This window comes from Carassius auratus, chromosome 6 (assembly GCF_003368295.1).
Source record: "Carassius auratus strain Wakin chromosome 6, ASM336829v1, whole genome shotgun sequence".
Classification (NCBI taxonomy): domain Eukaryota; kingdom Metazoa; phylum Chordata; class Actinopteri; order Cypriniformes; family Cyprinidae; genus Carassius; species Carassius auratus.
In genome coordinates this window covers 15,325,409-15,350,939 of record NC_039248.1, presented here as the reverse complement: position 1 = coordinate 15,350,939, position 25,531 = coordinate 15,325,409, and the positions used below count along the sequence as shown (strand labels likewise).

General features: G+C 40.9%; 1 protein-coding gene across 3 annotated transcripts in view; it reads right to left on the bottom strand.

Moving 5' to 3' along the window:
* The window catches only part of rhbdl3 (rhomboid, veinlet-like 3 (Drosophila)), a 71,004-nt gene that overhangs the window by 27,592 nt on the left and 17,881 nt on the right, over nucleotides 1-25,531 (bottom strand). The window lies entirely within an intron of this gene.

Sequence of the window (25,531 nt, the reverse complement as noted above, 5' to 3'; positions counted from 1 at the left end):
ATATTTGAGAGAATCCAGCATCAACAATGGGGTTTGACTGCCTAGTTTATTCTGCCACCTTACTGAACAAAATTATACATCACACACAAACTTTCTTTCGCTGCTGAGCCTGCACATGCACAAATATAACCAATTGATCTCACAAAATGACTCAGCTGAATGTAATTAGGCTAAGTCCTTTCCTAAAATGTAATATTATTTTATTATTGTGATATGTTTGTGAAGTTGATATTGCTTTTATGACACCCTGTTGTGCATAAAATGTATTATATGTAGACACCAACCACTGCAGCCCTGATAATTAAATACCACATTAATCCTGCTTAAAGATAGTCCTGGGGCGGATCTTTCATTACAGAGCTAAGAAAAGGGGTGGTGTGTGTTTGTGAGACCCCTGGTATTCCAGGCCTCATTTTCATAGAGCCGCATATTAAACAGTCTTCTTTACACAGGAGAGAATAGAGTTCACCAACTGCCACAATCTGTGTGTGTGTGTGTGTTTGGAAGGGGAGGGATAAAAAGATTAATACATCTCCAAATAATAATAACAATTGATGAATTATTTGATTCATATGGAAACTACTTCAACCCCTGAGTAAAATTATAACATAACAGTGCAGGCATTAAAAAACTAATCAAAATAATCAAAATAAAAAGCCAATATAATAACAAAGTAATCACATGAATCACATAAAAGCTACCCTAAAAAAGTATGTTTTTTTTTAATTAAATCAAACTGCATGATTTAAAACACATTGTGAGACATGACATCATAACTGGAAGATAAAAGCTAATTTATTATTTCTTTCTTTCTTTCTTTCTTTTACTCTGAGGAAGAAATATGAGCAATACATTTGACATCACAAATAATATATGTTCAGAGAAGCCCCATTTTCATTGTTGTTGGCAATGCTTATTTTATATATATATATATATATATATATATATATATATATATATATATATATATATATATTGATTTAAGATGTTCTAATAATCTGAAATATACAATATCATTGCTCCTTTCTTACACACAAACAGATGTACACACATCCACAAAAAATTCTGCAATACTTCAAACTGTTTTTCTACCACTAACACATGTAATTTCACACCCCACTAAGTCTAACCTGGAGCACCTCTGCATCACCAGACATCTCCATTTTAGCTTAGCACTGTGGGCTATTATTTTTTCCTACAAATATACAACAAATCTTGTAAAACTTCTTGGTAAAATGGATGTTTATAGGGAAAACTCAAGCAGGTCAGGATTATTAAAGATAATCAATTAGCTAATGGAAGTTCAAGGCTGAGTGAAAAACCTGATCCATGTCTAATGTACAAACAAATAACAGGTGTTCGGTGTGTCTCACATGCTCTTTAAATGCAGCTGAATAACTTTCAGCATATACCTTATGGTGTAACCAAACTCATACATGTGCATGAGTTAGGTAAAAAAAAAAAAAAAGTATTCATCAGTCATGAAAAAATAAAATAAAATAAAAAATACATGTGCATGTGGAAAAAGTGCCATTCAAAGAGGATTAGCATAATTATCTCCTCATGAATAGGACACACAAACAACAGGATTTAAACATATTACAAAACCCATATTTATATATATATAATATATATGGAATGAACTTTAAGGGCACTATTTTAATTCTGTATTATTACATATTAATAAATTAGATTAAAGATTAGTAAAACAAATAGTCATATCCTTAACATATTTCCTAGTTTTCGGTAGTGTACATATGAATCAGTTGGCCCTTCTGTCATTTATGGTAGTGGGGTCTATGAGAAAGATTGTTGGCATCCACATGACCCATCCAGAGCAGTCAGAGCACATAACAAACACTCTCTATCATGAGAGTGACGAAATCTGCTTTGAAGAAAAGGGAAAAACTCCATCATCAAAATGTATGAATATGTTTGCAAATTTAAACAAAACTTTGGAGTTCACTTATCCAGATATAAAATATTTTTTCTATTAAAAAAAAGTCATACTCAATAAAAAATACTGCATTCATAAGTGAGTTTTATTTATTTATTCAAAAGGGAGTAAATTTTTTTAATTCAGTATCAAAACAAAATGCTAATTCAGTAGCTTAGATTTGGTAACATTAGTAGTAACAAGTCTATCCCTGTTCAGCTCAATGTCATTACAGACCGCTGTTACAAGACCTTCTGTTCTCTCATTAATGGCTAGACCAGAGGCTGGTATCTCTACAAATAATGATATGAAACAATAGCAGCAGGGTCACAAATGCCATCAGGTGTGAGTTACAGCCTCCATGCAGCATTTAGATAAAGAACTGACCTGACAAACATGAATTAAAAGCTTCTAATTAAAAAACAACTGTTCAGAGGGGTCTCAAAATCAAAATTCACAAAACTGTTAAGAGGACAAATACTGTGCCTATATTACTGTATGATGTCATTCACAGCAGCTATTAAAAGAAATGTGAAAACAGAACACTATCCAGGGAGGGTGAAAACAAGATCATTTTCACTGCTTGGGAGCACTGTAATTTCATGGCTGGTGCCTTCAATACTGAAGACGCTATTCAAAATTACAAAGCAACAGTGTTTGGAAACAAGTCAAGAATGTACAGACAAACGTAATTAGCACTTCAAACAAAGGGTGTCATCAAACATTATGAATATACAAAATGAACCACTTTTGTCTGGGTGTTCAGTACCATTGAGTATTTTTGTGGCCTCCGGGGCTTTGCATATGTTAGTTACTGCTCAGCTGCTTTAGAAGACTGCAGTAGAAATTGGCCAGACCCTCAGGCTGTGAACCAACAAAAGCTGCACTGCATGGGGTATACAAACCACCCAGGCCCATTGAAAAAAATTGTCCTGTCGTGTAATTTCGACAAAATGATATTACGTTGCTTCATGACCCTTTCAAATTGAAATGTTTGTTGAGTGGCACTAGAAGTGTGCTCAGTTCATCCTTAAACAATTTGGCGATGTTTATTATAATGGTTGATGCAGCAGTTTGGAAATGAAATGTCAGGTAAATGCTCATTTGAAAAAAATAAATCTTAAAAATAACATACCACCTACACTAAACCCTACCCTAAATCTATCTGATATAACGTGACACAAAAAACACTCTTTTATTGTTATTTTATTGTGACTTGTTTCTCTCTCTCTCTCTCTCTCTCTCAACACATTGCATTTTTATTGTCAAGCAAGATGCTGTATAAAGAACTGTATAAACTGTATAACTGTATAAATGAACAATAAAAAAATATATATCTTAGTCATAGGCTCCAATCTCGTGTGAAACAGATCTAAATGATAAACTAAGATGAGGAATAGCTTTTTAGTGATTATAAGGGGGTTATAAGGGAAGTGGTCTTTTTTGTGTTTTCTAGGCTATATATATATATATATATATATATATATATAATCTATCCAGAATTTGTATAAAACTTTTGTTTTTCAGCCACATTCATACTGCAAAGTTTTGGGAATGACATTTGCATATTTATGCAAGATTTACATTCAAAAGAGCAATGGACAGAACAGAAATATAAATGAAAATGTATGTGCATTGTGGCTAGAACTAAATTCAATAATTCTGTAATCCGGCCTGGATAAAACTGCTTCAGCAGTTTTCATTACTACTAACTAATATTAAGGCAATCGCATGGAGTTTTATGTAGCAGTAGTCTATGCTTCAAAGTCAGAAAAGAATTGCCTTCACAAAATCTCTATACAGTTAGAGTAAACATTAACACATACAGGCTTAATTGAATACTCCTTGCATCAGTTGATTTCATTTTACGTGTGAATTATTTGATTTTATTTAGTTTAAAATCTCTGTTTTCAACAGCTCTGATAAGTAATACAAAAATGTGATATGTGGGAAGCCAATGTTAACTTTTTCATCAAAACACAAAACATTTATCCCATTTGTACCTGCAAGGCACTGTTACACATGTTCCCTTTGTGTAAATGTCAGTATTTATGACTGTCTAATGTCTGACTACTTAACTCATATTTTACTCGTAGTGTTTCTGTTCACAGACTGAATTCTTCAACAAGCGCATCATCACACAGAGGAAAAAAAATGAACACCAAGTATAGGCTTAGTTTAACACTTATGCATATATAATAATATTGTTATTACTTTATTTCTTTAAGAATTCTAGTTTAGCATTATATTTCTGTCATAATTTCTTCAAGTTAAGCAAGTTAACATAAAAATATCCTGTAAATTTCAGAGGCTCAAAACTTCCTTGTTAGTCCAAAAACAGCTTTTATTGGAACCAAGATCTGAAATCAAATCATTTCAGATTTCATCATCCACTGGTGCATTAGTAAAAATAACATTACCTTCAAAAGTAATCCTAATCCAAGGACAGTGATTATTTTTGCAGATGTCTAAAATGATAAGTGTGATGCATTATTTGTTTGTTTGTTCAGTTCATTACACTGTGGATTCTTTGGCAAATCAGTTTTCAGTGCAGGTTTTGCAAACAGACTTTTGCAAGATATGGACATGACAATAATACCTCAACGTGTAAGTAACTGTGTTCGTTCTAATGGCTAATCTTAAATTATATACAGAAAGCGATCAAAGCGATCAAATTACACCATATCCCTATGGTGTAATTGCCATAAACCACTTGAAATAGCCAAAAGTTCAAATTTGGACATGCCCAATGTACATGGAAAAATGTCTACTTCAGCTGGAAACAAAAAGGCAGACAGCTTATCAAGGCAGCTCCATCTCAGTTCACTGCCTAAAATTAAAGACAACCTGTACAGCCTGTCATGTTCTGGATATTTTCCCACACACCAGCACTGACAGGAACTATAGTACATGTTTGAAAGATTACATCAAAGCCTATTACAACAGAAAAACGAAGAAAAAAAAATACAAATAAGGGATAATGTATATCATAAATAATGTATAATGTATATCATAAAATAGGACATGCATGCAAAGAAAAATGTTTTGTATATGTTGATATGAAAAATGCTTTTATTTTTAACCCACATCTCAAAAATTGCCTGGTTGTGTAGGTTCGCACTTTACAACATCAGGATATCAGACCTTTCCTGTCAGAGTGTGCAGCACAGCTCCTCATCCAAACTTTTCTAATTTCAAGGCCAGACTACTACACTTCTCTATTGGTGGGCCTTCCAGGCACTGCGACAAAACCTCTGCAGATGATCTAGAATGCAGCAGCACATCTAGGCTTCACTCAGTGAAAGAGAGTGAAACTCCTAAACTCACTCCACTGGCTCACAGTTTTGGCCAGAATCAAATTTAAGGTCTTGATACTGGATTGTAGGACTGCCACTAGAATGACACCTGCCTACCAGAATACACCACAAAAGTGCATGCTCCTTTCTGCCAGATAATATCTCTGAATGAGTGATGCCAAAAAAATAACTTGCTAAAACTTAACCCTCTCTGTTCCACTCTGGTGGAATGAACTGCCAACCCACACCTAAACTGCTGAGACCACATCTTTCAAGAAACAGCTGTAAAAACAATTTTCTGTAAGCACCTAACCAGTTGCTCCAGTTAGTTACTTCTAACAGGGTCAATCTACATTCATCACCTTAAACGATATGCAATGGACACACACACCAGCTGGACCTGCTTTCTCACGAATATTTTTTTTCTCTCCATAAGGATCTTTTGGACATTCTCCTTCCTTGCCACAGTGGCTTTTGGTTTGCTTACAACAGCTTATAGACACATTAACTTTAGTGTCACTGTAAATTTAATATAAAACATTATCACTGCAGTCATATTCTGTAAACAGTGTGTTTAGTATAAATGTATAAGTATAAATGACTTAATTTGACTTAAACGGCAGAGACACAATCTGTACCTGTACATTTTGTAACACCAAAACTATATTTTGAAGAATGTTGGTAACTAGATTGTTTTGGTGACCTTTCGCTTCTATTGTATGGACTAAAATAAATATTTCTGAAAATGTCTTTTGTGGTCAAAAGAACATTTTTTAAGTTATCTAATTTTACTAGAACATGGGGAACAAATTCACGATGACATATTTCATTTATGGGTGAACTATTCTATTCCTTTAAGAATCAGACATCTTTTTACCTTGCTGTATCTTTCGCCTAGAAAGGAAAACAACAACAACTTAGGTTCTTAGTTTGAGTATATTCTGTTTTTGTGTTTAGTATCCCTATGGTGTAATTGCCATAAACCACTTGAAATAGCCAAAAGTTCAAATTTGGACATGCCCAGTTTACGTGGAAATGAGTCTACTTCAGCTGGAAACAAAAAGGCAGACAGCTTATCAAGGCAGCTCCGTCTCAGTTCACTGCCTAAAATTAAAGACAACCTGTACAGCCTGTCATGTTCTGGATATTTTCCCACACACCAGTACTGACAGGAACTATAGTACATGTTTGAAAGATTACATCAAAGCCTATTACAACAGAAAAACGAAGAAAAAAAAAAATACAAATAAGGGATAATGTATATCATAAATAATGTATAATGTATATCATAAAATAGGACATGCATGCAAAGAAAAATGTTTTGTATATGTTGATCTGAAATGCTTTAAACTAGCACAGCTGTGTATGAAAACCCCTGCCTACAGTCAAATATGCATAGTCAAAAATATGTACCAAATTTCCAATGCTTTGTCTTTTTCTTCTAAGATTGTAAAATAAGACCATTCGATCCATTTCAGATGCTGCTCTGAGTAAACAAGATCCTTCAATGAAGCCACACTGAACTGATGGATTAATGGTCAGGGCCACTGGCCATTTGTCTGGAGGTCTTACGTCACACACTAATTGCCCAGACACCATTTCTCACATCTGCACTAAAGGTCACGTCTAGCTCAGATTGGCTCTAATCATGCAATTAATCTCTCCGAGGCAAAATTTTGCAGAAATGTAAAATTAAAAATACTATTACAATTTATTATTATGTGAATATTTATCTGTATACACACATGCTCAATTTAGCCTTTTAATCTCTCTGAAAACATGTTTAAAGTTAAAAAGCAAAGTTCTAATACAGTACATCCCATTTTTCATCCGGGCCACAAAGAATTGCATGATTAGTGAATGAGACCTAGTAACTTTGTTGTTAGACTAAATTTAAATTTGTCTGACCAAATTATTATGTCAACAACAATAACAACAATATGCCTTTCCACTATAGAATTACAAATTAACTGCAGATCTAATTGATTGAGCAGTGCTGTATATTGGCATTCACAAAATTATTTGACATTCTCTGCATAGTCTGCAGTGACAGCTCAGACATGAGCCCCATATTTGGGCCAATTTCACGGGATTGTACCCGCTCTCCATCTTGCTCGCCCCTCTCAGTGAAACTAAATTGTAACCTAACAGGACATTTTTTCCAAGCAGATCTCTAGCTTTACTTCACTGCTCTATCTGTATCTTGTCTGAACCGTAGAAACTGGATAAGCAGTCACCCTATTAAAAAAAAAAAAAAGAAAGAAATCCTGCTAGAAGCCAAAATACAGCAGGAATGGTAATAGCACCACACAGTACAGGTCAGGGAAATGCAGTCACAAAACAAAACGTGCCCGTCATCATTTACTCAGTCTCATGTCATCGCAAAGCTGTATGAATTATTATTCTTATTATTATTTTTGTGGAAGACAAAGATATTTTGAAGAATGTTGGTAACCAAACAGTTTTGGAACAATAAAGTTTTAGTCCAGAAATGAAAAGTCTGTCAATAATTACTCACCCTCATGTCATTCAAAACCCATAAGACCTTAGTTCGTCTTCAGAACACAAATAAATGAATAACAATTTATTTGTTTTAAATATTTTATGTTTAGATATTTCTACTATTTTGGAGTCCTGTGAATTTTTTTATTCTCCCACATCCCACACACTAATGTAGCTTTCATCATGAAAATGATTACTAAATATCGTCGTGAATGAACCTTTATCACATGATGAAAAACAAGATGACACACAACGTAAATGCTGGTCATGTGAGGATGACTATAATTAAATGTATAATACAATATTGCTGACGAATAAAAATGAGACTAAATATGGTTTACAAAATAAAAACTAGGCTAAAATGTCTCTTAATTTCTGTTGACCAAAACGAGACGAACTGTGATAAGGTTATTTTGTTTCGTTTAGTGGCGTTATTATTATTATGCAGTATTTTTGTTTCCTGTGTCTCACTTCAGGGGCTGCATCAGGTCACACTGCGCAGACACAGGCGACATCACTTCCTCAAGCACCACTCGCTGCATTATTTAGAAGACGACAACAAAGTTAAGTCTGACACAGAAAAAGGGACAGATGTGTGTGCTTGTAACGTGTGGCTAGTAAAATAAATGTTGTGAATTCAAATCAGAGAGTGTTCCGTGTCTGGAATGGATGTATTCTTAAATCGATAAGGTAACAATAATATAATAAGATAACCTTGTTTGAAATGGGTTTGCTAAAAGAAAATTTTGGATTCGTCTATACTACTAGGTACTTATACTATATTGACTGGGTTAAATAGAATTGCATTACTAAAAAGAGACTAAAATACAATTTTTATTGACTAATACTAGACTAAATGTTATCAGATTTCACAGACTAAAACTAGAGGAAAAGTCATGGATAATTCTGACTAAAATAAGACTAAAATGCTCAGACTTCTAGTTGACTGAAACTTGACTAGACTAAAAAGAGTATGAACATGACTAAAACTATTAAAAACTAAAATGACAGCTTTACACAAAGACTAGACTAAAACTAAAATTAAAACAGGCCACCAAAAACAACACTTCCACACACACACACAAGTTTTTAAATCGCACGCAGCAGCACTTGCCCATCTTGTCCCAAACTGCACTCTGTTGCGTCGGAGCAGGTCTCTAGCACTTGACTCAACAGTGCATGTGATACATCCTTTTTACAATCTCTAGATTATAAAACTGCATTCTGTCAGCAATGTTATATGGCAGTAACGTATAGAGACCTTGGCTTGTAACTATACTCTAATTACTATTTAGAAAATTATAACGCATTGAATTACTCCGTTACTAAAAAAAGTAATCAAATTACAGTAATGCCTTACTAAGTAATGCGGTACTGCCTAACACTGTTCTACACACACAGACACACACACACACACACACACACACAAACACACACATTTTATGCTATGGCACACTATCACTTCTCCCACTGTCGATGCCACAACACACTTGTTCCCTATCTGTCGGTCACTACGAGTTATGTCGACCGACAAATGGGGTCTCACTTGGGAGGCCAATCATCTCTGATTTTAAGAGAAAACGCCAATGAAATTGGCAAGTGGATTAACACACCTGAGCCACTCCCCGTGCCAGCGGGTATAAATAGGGCGACAGGTGCATCCACTCATTAGATTTTTGCTTCGGAGCCGAGTGGTTGTATGAAAGCTGTTATACTCCACAAAGCCATTCATCTGCTGTGTCGGGAAGCTGTTCTGGTTGGCGGTACGGCGCAAACAGCAGTGTCCCTTCAGCGATTCCCCTGGGCGCTTCAACTAAGAGAGCAGATTTCCTAAAAGAGCAAATCGCGGACGATTCGCGTCTTTTTCAAGACGCCGTTTCGTCCGCGTCCTTCTGGATGCGGTCGTTTCCTGTTCTCTGACAACGGCCACGTTCGCTCTCTTCCGTGTCTGGGCATTCAGCACGCTGAAGGCGCGTTCGTGGATGGTTCATGCACGCACTGCGTGTGTGACCATGGCAACGCTGTGATCGCGTCTCCCCTTTCTTTAAGGGAAGGGAGCAGACCCCTCTGTCACTACCCGTTCTGGTTTCTCTGTCTCGAGCAGAGGACCGCCGGCTAGTGCTCTGGGAGATTTGAAGGTGACAGTGAGAGCTTCTCCGCCGGGCCACGCCCCACGGACCTCTTACCCCTTCCGCAGTGTTTGTCCTGTGCAGCTGCTGGGTGATTTTGCTGGGCTGTCTTATGGCAGTCCCAACGGGTCATTCAGTTTGCCGCCGGAGATCAGATGTCGATTGCAGCATCGGGGGATGGGTTATCGACCTCTGTGGATGAAGATTCGGTGGGGCTGCCCCCCTCGGGTGTTGTCGCCACTGCCGAATTGGACCCAGAGTTGACAGCCGTGCTTGCCCGGGCAGCTGTGAGCATCAGGATGGAGGTGAATGCACCGCCCAGCCCTGAGTGCTCATGGCTGTTTGATTGGTTCTCGGTGTGGAGCGCAACTCACAACCGCGTTTTACTCTGGTTCCTGTCTTCCCGGATGTGCATGGGGAAGTGATGTAGTCGTGGATGGCCCCTTTTACGGCCGGAAGCAGCTCATTTCGTTCCTCCGTCCTCACTACCCTCGATGGCGAGGCAGCTAGGGGTGTGTTGACATTCCCCAGCAGGAGAGTGCGATTGCGGTGCACTTGTGTCCGCAAAACGCCGCCACTGGGAGGGATAGTCCGCGCCCCTCACCCAAGGCCTGTAAGCTGTCGGCCGCGCTCGCTACCAAGGCTTACAGTGCTGCGGGCCAAGCTGTCTCTGCTTTGCATGCCATGGCTATCCTGCAAACCCAACAAGCCAAGGCTTTAACAAATGCACGAGGGTAGGACCAACCCGAGGTTGATGCAGGGGCTGTGCATGGCGACTGACCTCCCCCTTCTGGGTGACGGAAGTCACAACGCAGTCCCTCGGGTAAGCGATGTCCACTCTGGTGGTCCAGTAGTGCCGTTTCAGGTTCAGCCTGGTCTGTATGAGAGACATTGACAAAATGCATTTTCTCGATGCTCCCATGTCCCAGGCTGTCCTGTGTGGCGACGCTGTCAGGGGCTGTGCCCAGTAGTTCCTGACAGAACAACAGCAGACTGAGGCCATACAGCACATCTTGCCACGACGTGATCCTCCGGTTGCCACCATTCCGTCGCAGGCAGTGCCTCAGCCTGCTCGTCGCCGAGGGCGCCCCCCTGCGTCCTCCACACCAGCTCCGTCCCGTGCTGAGAGTTCTTCGAGGCCGGCGCGTCGAGCCCCGCGCAGGAGAGCGGCGCCCCCCGTGTCACTCCCGGCTGCAAAGTCCTCGAGGAAGTCGACTAAGCGGCCCTGACACAGGCAACTCGGAGATGCGGAGAACTGCTCTTCAGGAGATGGCGGAGAGAGCGCCACTCCTTCCCCCGGAGGAGGGCCGGGTGGAGAATCTTCTGGTTCTGTTCCGCCGCTGGTCGAACGGCCAGTGGCACCCACATTTTCATTGAAAGAGCAATTTCTCCTTCCTCCGAGTTGCAAGACTCGTGGGCTGACAATGAGCGACGCACAGCTTCCTCATTCTCACCCAGGACGCCCCCTTTCGCCAGCGGCCAAGAGGTCGTTGTTCGGAGACGCAACGGCTCTCCACGCGTCTCTGGCCAGTTCCTCCGGGAACACGGGGAGTGTGGTTGCGATGACCCAGGACGCAGTGCCTTCTGGGCCTTCAGGCACGACTCCCCATCGCTGCACCACTGCGGGTATGTCGACTGTCCCTTTGGTGCCACTTGTACGGTATCTGGGAGCGTGGCTTGCACTGCCCAACCCGTCACGCTGGCTCATCCGGACGGTCCGACTCGGCTATGTGATTCAGTTCGCCCGGCGACCCCCCAAGTTCAATGGCGTGCTCGAGACTTCGGTGGCAGTCCAGGATTCCCCTGTCTTGCGCGAGGAGATTGCTGTCCTCCTGGCGAAGGATGCAATCGAGCCGGTCCCTCCAGCCGAGATGAGGACGGGGTTTTACAGCCCTTACTTCATCGTGCCCAAGAAAAGCGGTGGCCTTCGACCTATCCTGGATCTGCGAGTCTTGAATCGGGCCCTACACAAGCTCCCGTTCAGGATGTTGACGCAGAAACACATTATCAAATGCGTCCAGCCCCAGGACTGGTTTGCAGCGATCGACCTGAAAGACGCATACTTTCATGTCTCTATCCTCCCTCGTCACAGACCGTTCCTGCGCTTTGCTTTCGAGGGTCAGGCATGGCAGTACAAGGTCCTCCACTTCGGGCTCTCCCTGTCCCCCCGTGTCTTCACGAAGGTCGCGGAGGGCGCCCTTGCCCCACTCTGGGAAGTGGGCATCAGGATCCTCAACTATCTCGACGACTGGCTCATTATGGCCCGGTCCCGAGAAGAGTTGTGCGATCACAGGGACTTCGTGCTTCGGCACCTCAGTCAGTTGGGGCTTCAGGTCAACCGGGAGAAGAGCAAGCTCTCCCCTGTGTAGAGAATCTCTTATCTCGGTATGGAGTTAGACTCGGTGAGTATGACGGCGCGTCTCACCAGCGAGTGTGCCTAGTCAGTGCTGAACTGCCTGAGTTCCCTCAGAGGCAGGACAGTGGTACCACTGAAACACTTTCAGAGGCTCCTGGGGCATATGGCATCCGCAGCCGCAGTCACGCCGCTCGGGTTGCTTCATATGAGACCACTTCAGCACTAGTTACACTCCCGAGTCCCGAGATGGGCATGGCGCCGCGGTACACATCGTGTCACCATCACACTGATGTGTCCCCGCCTATTCAGTCCCTGGTCGGACCTTGCTTTTCTACGGGCCGGCGTGCCCTTAGAACAAGTGTCCCGGCACGTTGTTGTCACAACGGATGCCTCCAACTCGGGCTGGGGCGCGACATGCAACGGGCAGGCAGCTTCAGGGTCCTGGACAGGACCTCGACTGCTTTGGCACATCAACTGCCTGGAGTTTCTGGCAGTGCATCTAGCTTTGCGACGGTTTCGTCCGCTAGTGCTTGACAAGCACGTGTTGGTCCGCACGGACAACACTGCGGCTGTTTCGTACATCAACCGACAGGGCGGTCTACGATCATGTCGCATGTCTCAACTCGCCCGCCATCTCCTCCTCTGGAGTCAGACGTGGCTCAAGTCGCTGCGCGCTGTCCACATCCCGGGGGAGCTCAATCGTGCAGCCGGCGTGCTCTCACGACAGCTCACTTTCCCCGGGGAATGGCGACTCCATCCCCAGATGGTCCAGCTGATCTGGAGTCGATTTGGGGAAGCCAGGTAGACCTGTTTGCTTCCCGCGAGTCCTCCCACTGCCAGCTGTACTATTCTCTGTCCCAGGCCCCCCTGGGCACAGATGCACTGGCACACAGCTGGCCTCGGGCTTTACGCAAGTATGCGTTTCCCCCAGTGAGCCTGCTCGCACAGACTCTGTGCAAGCTCAGGGAGGACGAGGAATAGGTCCTGTAGGTTGCGCCTTACTGGCCCACCCGGACCTGGTTTTCGGAACTCATGCTCCTCGTGACCACGCCTCCCTGGCGCATCCCCCTGAGGAGAGACCTTCTCTCTCAGAGGCTTGGCACCATTGGCACCCGCGTCCAGATCTCTGGAACCTCCACGTGTGGCTTCTAGACGGGACGCGGCAGACCTAAGTGATCTGCCCCCAGCAGTGGTAGACACTATCACTCAGGCTAGAGCCCCTTCTACGAGGCAGGCCTATGCTCTGAAGTGGAGTCTGTTCACGAATTGGTGTTCTTCTCACCGAGAAGACCCCCGGAGATGCCCGGTCAGAGTCGTGCTTTCTTTCCTGCAAGGTAGGCTGGAGCGTGGGCTGTCACCCTCCACCCTGAAGGTGTATGTGGCTGCCATTGCAGCACATCACGATGCAGTGGACGGCCGGTCCCTGGGGAGGCATGACCTGATCGTTAGGTTCCTGAGGGGTGCCAGAAGGTAACATCCTCCTAGGACACCCTTGATTCCCTCCTGGGACCTCTCTATTGTCCTGGCGGGACTTCAGAGGTGTCCCTTTGAGCCGCTGGATTCGGTCGAGCTGAAGTTCCTGTCTCTCAAGACAGCGCTCCTGATCGCGCTCACTTCCATCAAGAGGGTCGGGGACCTCCAAGCATTTTCGGTAAGTGAAGAGTGCCTTGTGTTCGGGCCGGCCTACTCTCACGTTGTCCTGAGACCCCGGCCTGGATACGTGCCCAAGGTTCCCACCACTCCCTTCCGAGACCAGGTGGTGAACCTGCAAGCGCTGCCCCTGGAGGAGGCAGATCCAGCCTTGTCGTTGCTGTGTCCCGTAAGAGCGCTTCGCATATACGTGGACCGCACCCAGAGCTTCAGAAGCTCTGAGCAGCTCCTGGTCTGCTTTGGAGGTCAGCAGAAGGGGAAGGCTGTCTCTAAGCAGAGGTTGGCCCACTGGATAGTGGACGCCATCGCCTTGGCTTACCATTCCCAAGGCGAGCCGTGCCCCCTGGAGTGTGGCCTCCTCCTATGCGTTGGCGCACGGCGCCTCTCTGGCAGACATTTGTCGAGCTGCGGGCTGGGCGACACCTAACACCTTTGCGAGGTTTTACAACCTCCGTGTAGAGCCAGTTTCCTCCCGTGTGTTGGGTAACAGGTAATTGGCGGGAAGGGCTGGCTGGGTGTCTCGCTTGCTGCGCCATTCCCCCTAACACGGGGATGTGAGCGCCTTCTTCTCCCAGTAGAGTTCCCCGGTTGGCGTACCCTGGTCGAGCATCCTCCAGCACCCTCGGCGTCAGACTTGGCGGAGCAGTCTGTCGCCAGGCCCAGTACTGGTGTTAGCATGCCCGGAGCCGGTCAGCCCCTGTACTGGGCTAGGTGTCCATATGGCTGGGTTCCCTACGGGTAAACCCATATGTGTATTCTTCCACGGTAAGGTTTCCCTCTTGGCAAACCCGTGTCTTCCCTTGACAGATCGTTCTGTCAGTCTCTTCTGGCAGCCGTTCCATCCCTACTCTAAGGTAGGACCTGCCTCAGAGACCCTTCCATATGTGTACTGCCCCCTGGGTCAGTCCATATCGGTATATCCACATGTCACCTCCCTACGGGTAGGATGTGGTCTCCGTAGCGGCCTTCCTAAGGCTCGCTTCCCCATTGTCTTGCCAGCTGAAAGAACAAATAGGGAAGATTTGAAGCAATCTTTCACAGAAGGTTGAAATCCCTTCCATTTTATTTTGTGGGCGGAACAGCAGCATGGCCTTCTCCAGCAGCGATGTACTCACCCTTTGGCCCCTTCGGTACCAAGGTCAGTGAATTTGCGCTGGGGCTTTGGGAAGGTTACGACCTTAAGCGTAGCTTTTGTGGCACACCAAGGCTTGTCAACAATTGCAGCGCCTCAGGGTTGTGACGAGGTTCAGGTTATGGCGTTTTCCATAGGACCCAATTTTGTCGGTCGACATAACTCGTAGTGACCGACAGATAGGGAACGTCTCGGTTACGTACGTAACCCTCGTTCCCTGATGGAGGGAACGGAGACGTTATGTCCCCATGCCACAACCTTGAACCATTCGCTGTTGCCGGGACACGTTCTCGGCTCCTCAGCGTAAAACCTAATGAGTGGATGCACCTGTCGCCCTATTTATACCCGCTGGCACGGGGAGTGGCTCAGGTGTGTTAATCCACTTGCCAATTTCATTGGCGTTTTCTCTTAAAATCAGAGATGATTGGCCTCCCAAGTGAGACCCCATTTGTCGGTCGACATAACGTCTCCGTTCCCTCCATCAGGGAACGAGGGTTACGTACGTAACCGAGACGTTTCTGCTTTTATTTCTCTTTCCCTTTAAATTCATTTATTGTTTTTCTTAATAACAAACTTTATTAAACTATATTTCCTTCCTTACACATCACAGCTAAGCAATGTTGGAATTTTACCCATCTACAATAGACATATGATATGCTCAGAAGAAAAAGAACTTCTTGAAAAGTTAAGACATATCAAATTGAGCCTTCAGGTGACACAAGCTTTCAAAGGATGTCTGAAAACAGTTTAAATCTTCTACCTAGATTAAAGACTGAAGGAATACTTTAGCCAACACATGCAAATTGTGTTTATTCACCATTGTATTGTTCCAAAAAGCTGACTCATTCAAATATTATGACAATTCAATAGAAATAACTGGTGAAATAACAAAGTTCTGTTATGAAATTCTAGATGGTGCAAGTCAATAGATTCTAACGGAATCTGATATAATTACATCAGCATTCACATGATTTCTTACAGCAGCCAATGAGCTTGCTGCTCAACATTTAAATAAGGATAATAGGAGTTGCAGTTGAAACACTCCACCTTCCCCAGCTCTACGTTGAATGGACCTGCTATGGGGTAATTTCACATATGTTATAAAAATCGGGGTTATTTTATGTGTGATATATGTGCAACAGAAGTATTTCTTACATGTTCACAGCAGCATGTCTGTGGATGTAATGTCAATAGCAAGTCTTGGTACTGTACTTGCTCTGCCATAGCATTCTACCAGATCTATTCAGCGAGTTGTCATGAAAGAAATGCTTGTCAGTACATTCGGCATTATGTTTCAACAATATAAGTAATTATGAAATAACATATTAATATAAACAATTAATATGCAGTTGTGTGTCTGAAAACATTATATCTAGTTTGCACTATGATACATTCTTTTTAACTACTCTGCTTAAAAGCTAAAATGTAATAGGGAGAACACTGCATATTGGAAAGCGTATGGAAATGATTTGCAGATACTGTAGTTACTGTTACAACAGACCAAAATGTATCAGCAACATTACTAATGGATCAGGTTTTTCTTAGAGTTTGGAAAAAGGCAGTTTGTGCAGAAGATGAAGAATGTTGTCATCCAAGCCCTTGTCGTCAGCAGCAGTTTTGAGGTGTTATCTGCAGCCTCGCAATGACGCAGACAGAAATAGAGAGAGAGAGAAAGCGCTGGCAGCTTCACAGGGTAATCAATGCTGCCTCAGAGACCAGCTATCCCACAATTCCCTGTGTGTTGTGGACAAATCACAATGCATTCACACTACAAAATGATACTCCCTGAGAATGAAGCACACTCCTTCTGATGTCAGAGACAACAGAATTAGAAGAAAATCATGATGATTGTGTTGAATAGCTACATTGAGAGTGCAGGTATTTAATAAGTGGGGGAAGTATTAGATTACAATAAAATATTATTCATTACACTTTATGTTTTCTGTTAATTCGTTTTGACTTTTTCCATGTTAAAAAGTTCACACAAAAATGAAAATTCGTCCATGTTTTACTCACCCTCGAAGCATCCTAGGTGTATCTTACCTTGTTCTTTCAGACTAATCCAATCAGTTATATAAAAAATTGTCCTTGCTCTTCCAAGCCTTTCATTAGGGTTAAGCAGGATTTTGTTGTCAACAGTTCAGAAGACATGAAATAAATTGTGCCCATCTAAAATAAAACCTCCCTCACATGGCTCCTGGGGAGTGCATAAAGGCCTCCTGTAGTAATTCCATAAGTAATTGTAATATAAATATCTAGATTTCAAACATAATAAACACTTTTTTTCTCACATATGCTGATGGAAGACATATGTGTCACACGTGCACCTTTGGGAAATGTAGGAGCAAAGGAAGCAATGTTTCCCTACTTTAGAAAAGGAAAACCAATCTCTTCTTGGCTTAATTCAAAATCTTTCGACATTTTCTTTAAAAAATCCTTGTTTTGTGCTTTTAATTCGTGACCGCCATTTTGTTTTGTTCTCTCTCCATGCTAGTTACTAACCACACAGCGTTGACATACTATGTCATCTGCTTGCACATTTTCCACGTTCCAACAGTCAGCAGAACTGAGAAAAAAAAGTGTAATGTAATGAAATCTGGATATTTATCTTACAAATACACATGGATTCACAACAGGGGGCCTTTATTCACCCCCTGGAGTCGTGTGAGGGAGGTTTTTTTTACAGATGCATACACTTTATTTCACGTCTCCTGAACTGTTGACAACAAACACCCTCTTAACCCAATTGAAAGGCTTGGAAGAACAAGGACAATTTTTTATATAACTCTGAAAATATGAAAACAAAAATGTCACATACACCTAGGATGCTTCAAGGGTGAGTCAAACATGGACAAATTTTCCTTTTTTTGGTGAACTAACTCTTTAACTTTGAGATATGCCCAAGTGTGTTATCAACACACATATTCTTCTCTTGATTTTCCTCCTTAGTAACTTAAGCATATTGAATTTTCAATAATGAGCCAAAGTGAGAGAGAACCCACAGCTACACTTTCAGCGAGTACCAAAGCAAAACATAATACTTTCATGCAATACTAATGGAGTCCAACCATAAACCTCTCACAGATGCTCCACTGGAAGTCTTCAGCTCATTATAATGTACAATGTTAAATCCAATGAACCACTGAAAAACACAGAAATGCAGAGAGAGAGAGAGAGAGAGAGAGAGCTGTTCTGAATGGGTGTATGGATTGTGAATTTCAATTGAGTGTTTTTGTATGAATTTATGACATAACTGCATGGTGCCTTCCATGAATCCAATGTTTTTGTTATGAGAAACAGATATATTAAATACCCTGTAATCTAATATACAATTATCATACAATATAGCTAGTAAATTACATTTATCTAGCCCATTAAAACTATGACTGGTCTTTGTTTTTTTCTCTATTTTTAATTTCATGGGAATACACAATTGTCCTATAATCATACTCATTATAAACCAATATTTAGAATTATTATTATTATTTTTTTACTTTTAAACTTAAAATTGTCTCTTCTAATCTGTTTCTTTTTCAAAAGTGCATCACAGCATTTGCTGCCGTATCAATACATAATCATCCATATCGACACGTGAATCAACAAGGAATGTATCACAATATATTGCTGTATTGATATTTTGAACCGCGCTATTTAAACCTTGTTCCATGTGCCCCTTTTATACTTTGAGCACCTGCCCCTCCAAAGGTCTCTGCACGGCCCTGGGTTTAGGGTAAGTACCTAGTTATTACATAGTTATTGTAATTACTATAATAAGTACATAGTATGTAAAGTGTAAAAATAAAGTGTTACCAAAAAAATTAAATACTTTTTTAAATTTTATTTTATGGCAAGTCGCTTTGACTTTTATTCATTCTCAGGATATGATTCGTTTTGACTTATCAAGAATTCATATCCTGTGAATTAATATCAACAATTCAGTTTTCAAAAATATAAATTAAATTCCAGATATTAAGAATTAGATTTTTACTAATAACAATTGTAATTTTTTTATATCAACAATTAAAATTTCACTAGTTAAAATGCTAATTCTTAATATCAGGAATTAAATTTCAACTAGTAAAAATTATAATTCTTTATATCTGCAACTTATTATTTTTTTCTGAAAATGTATTTTCACTAGTTAAATGTCACCATATGCTGCCATTCAAAATCAATTGTTAATATCAATAATTGATTTCTTGCTAGTTGAAATTTCAATTTCACATATCAGAAATACAATTCTTACTAGTGAAATCTTTCATTTTTGATATCAGTTATATATTGATATAAGTAAAACATTTTCAGTTGAACATTACAGTTGAACAGTAAAACATTTAACAAGTTGAAAAACATTCACAGATATCAAGAATTAACATTTCAACTAGCAACAACTGAATTCTTGATATCAAGAATTCACTAAACTAAAATCAGCTAAACCTGTATAAAGGACTGTAAAAAGATTTACAATCTAGTTTTGACCTCACTGATTGGAGTGTTTTTGAAGCTACTGCCACCGATCTGGACAAGCTCACAGAGACTGTAACATCATATATGAGTTTCTGTGAGGATATGTGGGTTCCTACCAGGACTCATCTTACAACAATGACAAACCGTGGTTCACTGCAAAACTCAGACAGCTCCGTCAGGCCAAAGAAGATGCCAACGGGAGGGGGGACAATGTCTTGTATAAACAGGCTAAATAAACACTGGAAAAGGAGATCAAAGTGACAAAGAGGAATTATTCTGGAAAAATAAGGACTCAGATCAGTTTTACTGCAGGTTTGAAAGAACACCCATCACCTGCCCTGAACGTCTCTCCACACAACCGTTCACACCATTCACCACTCTTGCAACCTGTCCTGAAAACCTGTCCAAAGCCCCTTTCGCACTGCCATTCCAGCAAATACACGGGTAAAGTGTTCCAGCAATTGTGCAGGGTCCGACGTGCAGTGTGAAAGGGGATCAAACAACCGCTCTCACCATTCACACATCCTGCAACCCCCCTCTCCCCCACACCTGCAATACAGATAAGTGAGGATGTGGGGCACCAGGTCTTTTACGGAAGCAGAAAAGGAAAAAGCACGAGGCCCAGATTGTGTTATACCAGCCTGTCTGAATTCATCCTGTGTGAAGTCCCTTCATGCTTCAAATGCTCTACCATCATCCCCATCCCAAAGAAATCCAAAATTGCAGGACTAAATGACTACAGGCCTGTGGCATTAATGTCTGTGGTCATGAAGTCATTTGAATAACTGGTGCTGGCACACCTGAAGGACATTACTGGACCCTTGCTGGATCCTCTTCAGTTTGCCTACAAGCCAAACAGCTCTGTGGACGATGCAGTAAACATTGGACTGCATTACGTTCTGCAAAACCTAGACCAGGGACTTAGGTGAGGATTCTGTTTGTGGACTTCAGCTCGGCCTTTAACACTATCATCCCAAACCTCCTCTTGCTCAAACTAACTCACCTCTCCGTGCCCACCTCCGTCTGTCAGTGGATCAACAGGCTCCTGACACACAGGCAGCAGCTGTGAGGCTGGGTAAATACACATCCAGCACCCGTACAATCAGCACCGGAGCTCCCCAGGGCTGCGTCCTCTCCCCACTGCTCTTCTCCCTGTACACCAACGATTGCACATCTAAGGACCCCTCTGTCAAGCTCCTGAAGTTTTCAGATGACACCACACTAATTGGCCTCATTCAGGATGGTGACGAGTCTACTTACAGATATGAGGCAACCTGGAGCTTAACACGCTCAAAATAGTGGAGATGATCGTGGAACAGAAGAAACCCTCCTGCTCTCCCCATCTCTCAGGACCTGAAGTGGGACATTCACATTGACTCCATTGTGAAAAAGGCCCAGCAGAGGTTGTACTTCCTTCACCTGCTTAGGAAGTTTAACCTGCCACAGGAGCTGCTGAAACAGTTCTAGTCTGTCATCATTGAATCCGTCCTCTGCACTTCAGTAACTGTCTGGCTCAGCTCAGTTTCTAAATCTGACCTCAAAAAACTACAAAGAATAGTCCAAACTGCTGAGCGAATCATCGGTACAACCCTACCTTCTATTCAATAACTGTACTTATCCAGAGTGAGCGAAAAGGCTGGCAAAATCACTCTGGACCCCTCACATCCAGCACACTCCCTCTTTGAACTGTTGCCATCTGGTCGACAATACAGAGCCCTGAGCACCAGAATGACCAGACACAGGAACAGTTTCTTCCCCCAGGCAATCCATCTAATGAACACTTGATAATAACTGTGGAATATATATTGTCATTCCTTACCTAGTTATTTGTATTTTTAATTATTTTATTAATTTATTTAGCTTCTGTCACAAAAATAAATTCCTTGTATGTGTAAACATACCTGGCAATAAAGCCCATTCTGATTCTGAATTCACATTTTACCAATAACAAGGTAAATACTGATATCAACAAAGGCAGTTGATATCTGAAATTGGCTTTGCGACTAGTGAAAACAGAATTACTGATATCTTCAATAATATTTTAACTAGTAAAAATACTTTTACAGATATCTAGAAATGCCATTTACAGGCAAGAATAGCTGTGCTAACGAGTAGTGCCATGGCATTTTTGGCCGATAAGTTAGGGTGACCAAACGTGCCATTTTCCCAGGACATGTCCTGACCAGGATTTCGATATTGTCAATATCCACATTTTGGCTTTGTTTGCACTGTGCAGACCAATTGTTGTATGACAGAGTACCATGAGAGCTCTAGAGAGCAGATGGCTTCTTGTGCTTTTGAATCGCTCTCATGGTACTTTGATGTCATACACAGATCGGTATGCTCAGTACTGCTTCAAGTCAAACATACATTTTTACATATATTTACATCTGTTTGACCATTCTCTGTAGGTCCCACCTCATGCATCATTATTAGTCGATGACGTACAAAGTCTGCATGTTATTGGTCAAACGATCATTACCTTTATTGCCCTATATTGAGTAAGACTGGACAAGTCCTCGATCCTATGAAATTTGCATACAGAGCGAATAGAAGTGTTGAAGGTGCTTACTGACTTACTGACTAAGCATCTGGAGGGGAAAATAACCATGCAAGACTTCTCTTCTGCTTTTAATACTATACAACCTTGTATTCTAGCCAGAAGATTGCTAGAGTATTACAAGTTGAACTGCAGCTTAGTGGGATGGATACTGGACTTTTGAACTAACAGAATGCAGAGGGTAAAAGTGAATGGTAGCTGCTCAGATGTATTATGTTTATCCACAGGATCCCCTCAAGGCTGTGTTCTTTCACCATTACTATATATTTTGTACACCAATATGTGTCAAAGCTTACATGAAAACAGGATATTTATTAAGTTTGCTGATGACACAGTGATAGTGGCTCATGTGGAGAGTTATAAATATCTTGGCACAGTCATAGACTCAAAACTGTCATTTGAGTTGAATTGTGAAATGGTCTGCAAAAAGGATCATCAACGTTTGAGTTGCCTTAGGAAACCTGCTTAACATTGATAGACACATGCTGACTTTGTTTTACTTTACTTTTATTGAATCTTTCATGTCATTTTCTATTGTGGTGTGGTATGGAAGCCTGTCAGTGAAGAATAAGAACTCATTGTGTAAAAAGAATTGGTGAATTGGTGAACTGACACAGCCTTATGGAACACCTGTGCTAATGTTCTCTTGATGTGAAAGACAATTGTTTACTTTTACACACTATGAAGTTGTACACATTATCAGAGTTCTATCAGTTAAAAAAGATAAGTACCACTTTATGATAGCTGGTTTTACACTCAACTGCTCCATCTTTAAGATTAAAAAGGGCGTTTGAATGGTGTTAAAAGCAGAGCTTAAATCGTTAACAGTAAACATATAAGCTTTGTGAAATATAAATAAATTAGACTGTGTTTCAGTAATAGCAACGTTTGACAATTCGTAAGCTCTGACGACGAATAACAGAACTTAAATAATACTGGGCCTTATTCTCCGTTAAGTCATGTTATAGGTTAAGACACTCAGTCTGTAGATGTTTTAATTCGTGTTATCACAAGGCTTGTTACATTGACCAATGACCCAGTTGGGAAGGTTTTTTGTTTTCTTTTTCTTTGTAACGATAATCCTTTTTCGGACTTGCTAAGATCCCAGTTGGATATTTTTTAATAAGAGTATGACGAAGTTTGTTTTTGGTTTCCGTATCTTCCACCTTTTAATAGGTTTGTTTTGGATACTTATGCCATTGTTCGTTACTCCAAGCTGTGTGTTTTGTTTGTGCTTGGAATCAGCACAGGCAGAGTTAAATGTTGTAATTGGACCAAATATAATTATTTCTATTTTTCTGAATACAGCATTAAGTACATAAAGTACAAAAAGTATAAAGTAATGAGTATTAGAATTTGTACTTGGAGTGTTAAGGGATTCAATAATCCAGTGAAAAGGAAAGCTATTTTAAATAGTTAAAAAAAAGACAAAATCCAAATAGCCTTTTTACAGGAAACACACCTCAGCGACAGTGAACATAATAAATATCTCCGGGAGTGGCTTGGTCAGGTTTATTACTCCTCTTATTCAACAAGTAAGAGGGGGGCAATAATATTGATACATACAAATTTGCAATTAGTTGTTACAGACACATATAAGGATACGGAGGGGAGAATCATCTTAGCTAAGGAACACTTTATGGGGAAATTATATTGCTGGGTAGCATCTGTATTTCTAACGTAGACGATGATGACCGGCTTGTTAAAATGGACTCCTCAAACATTTTGATAGGAGGTGATTTTAATTGCTCTCTTTGTCCTTTTTTAGACAGGAGCCCAGCTCAGAACACTCAGTCTAAAAGCGCAAGATCGCTTAATAACACACTAGAGGAAATCGGCCTGTTAGATATTTGGAGGCAATTGAACCCCTCAACACAAAGTTTTACATTTCACTCCTTACCTCATTCATCAATGTCCCATATTGATTATTTATTTTTCTCAAAGCATCTGGCCCATTTAGTGTGGAAGTCAGGTATAGGAGTTATTGCCATTTCTGATCATGCTCCTGTTAGTTTAGAGATGCAACCACCCAGACCACTAAAACAAATTATACATTGGAAGTTAAACAGGCTATTACTTTTTGATGACAATTTTTATTAAACTATTAGAAGAACAGACAGATTTGTATCTAAATATCAGTGATATAGAGGATGCTGACCCTAGAATTGTATGGGATGCTTATAAAGCCTATATGAGAGGAGTCATAATCTCATATACAAGCTGTAAAAAGAAGGAACGATTAATACTACAAAACGACCTTGAAATAAAAATTAAAAGACTGGAAGAAGAATATTATTCATCAAAATCAGACAAAGTCCTTAAGAAATTAAAGACATCCAGGGACAGGTTAAGTGACTTAATAACAAGGAAAGCTGAGAAGGATATGTTATTTGCACAACAAAAACTATTTGAATTTGGCAATAAACCAAACAAATTCTTGGCGAGGCTGGCAAACAATGCCCCCCCTAAATTCTTTATTTCGGCAGTTAAGGATGATAATGGTCAGCGACATGGATAATAAGTACATTAATGAGTGTTTTAGACAATTTTATGAGGAACTGTATAGTTCTGAGACTGACTGTGATAAATTAAAGGATTGTTACTTTCTAAATAGCCAGAATATACCACAACTAACTGAAGATAAGGCTAACTTACTGGAGGGACCCATTACATTGTTAGAAATGTATACAGCCATTTCATCTCTCCAGTCGGGCAAATGCCCTGGAGCTGATGGCCCGTTGAGTTTTTTTAAGGTTTTTGAAGGGCAGGATTAATAAACTATTACAGAGAGTATTTAATGCATCCTTTGAACACTCAAGTCTTCCGGGGACTATGTATATTGCCAATATTACAGTAATATCAAAAAAAGATAAGGACCCAGAACTACCTTCTTCCTATCGGCCAATAAGCTTGCTAGGAGTAGATATGAAAATATATTTCCCAATAGTACTGAAGGCTTCTACAAACTATTTAGTCAGTAAACATACCACTGCATAGTTTTTTTCAATTATAAAACACTAGATAGAAACGTAGACATAATATAAGTGATTTATTTGAGCACTAGAAAAATACAATAAGAATAATTTGAGTAAGAAAAATAAGAATAATAAGAAAAATAAAAAAAGATTTAACTTTGTTTGCCAATTACAGAAAATCCTGAGATTGCTAGAAATGCAGCATTTACAATGAATTCCGATGCAAATAAGTGCTGATGTGCTGATGGCCACTTATAAAAATGGTAATAACACAAATGTGGCATAAAAGTAAATAATCCACTCTCTCTATTCATATAGACGCGCTCACTTTGACTGCCGTGATCATACAGTAATAGCCAGAGGTGGGTAGTAACGAGTTACATTTACTTCGTTACATTTACTTGAGTAATTTTTTGGGGTAACTAATACTTTTCTGAGTATATGTAAAGATGGGTACTTTTACTCTTACTTGAGTCGCCGTCTACTTTTCTCTGGGCAATGACTCACGAATGATTCATTCTTTTGTGT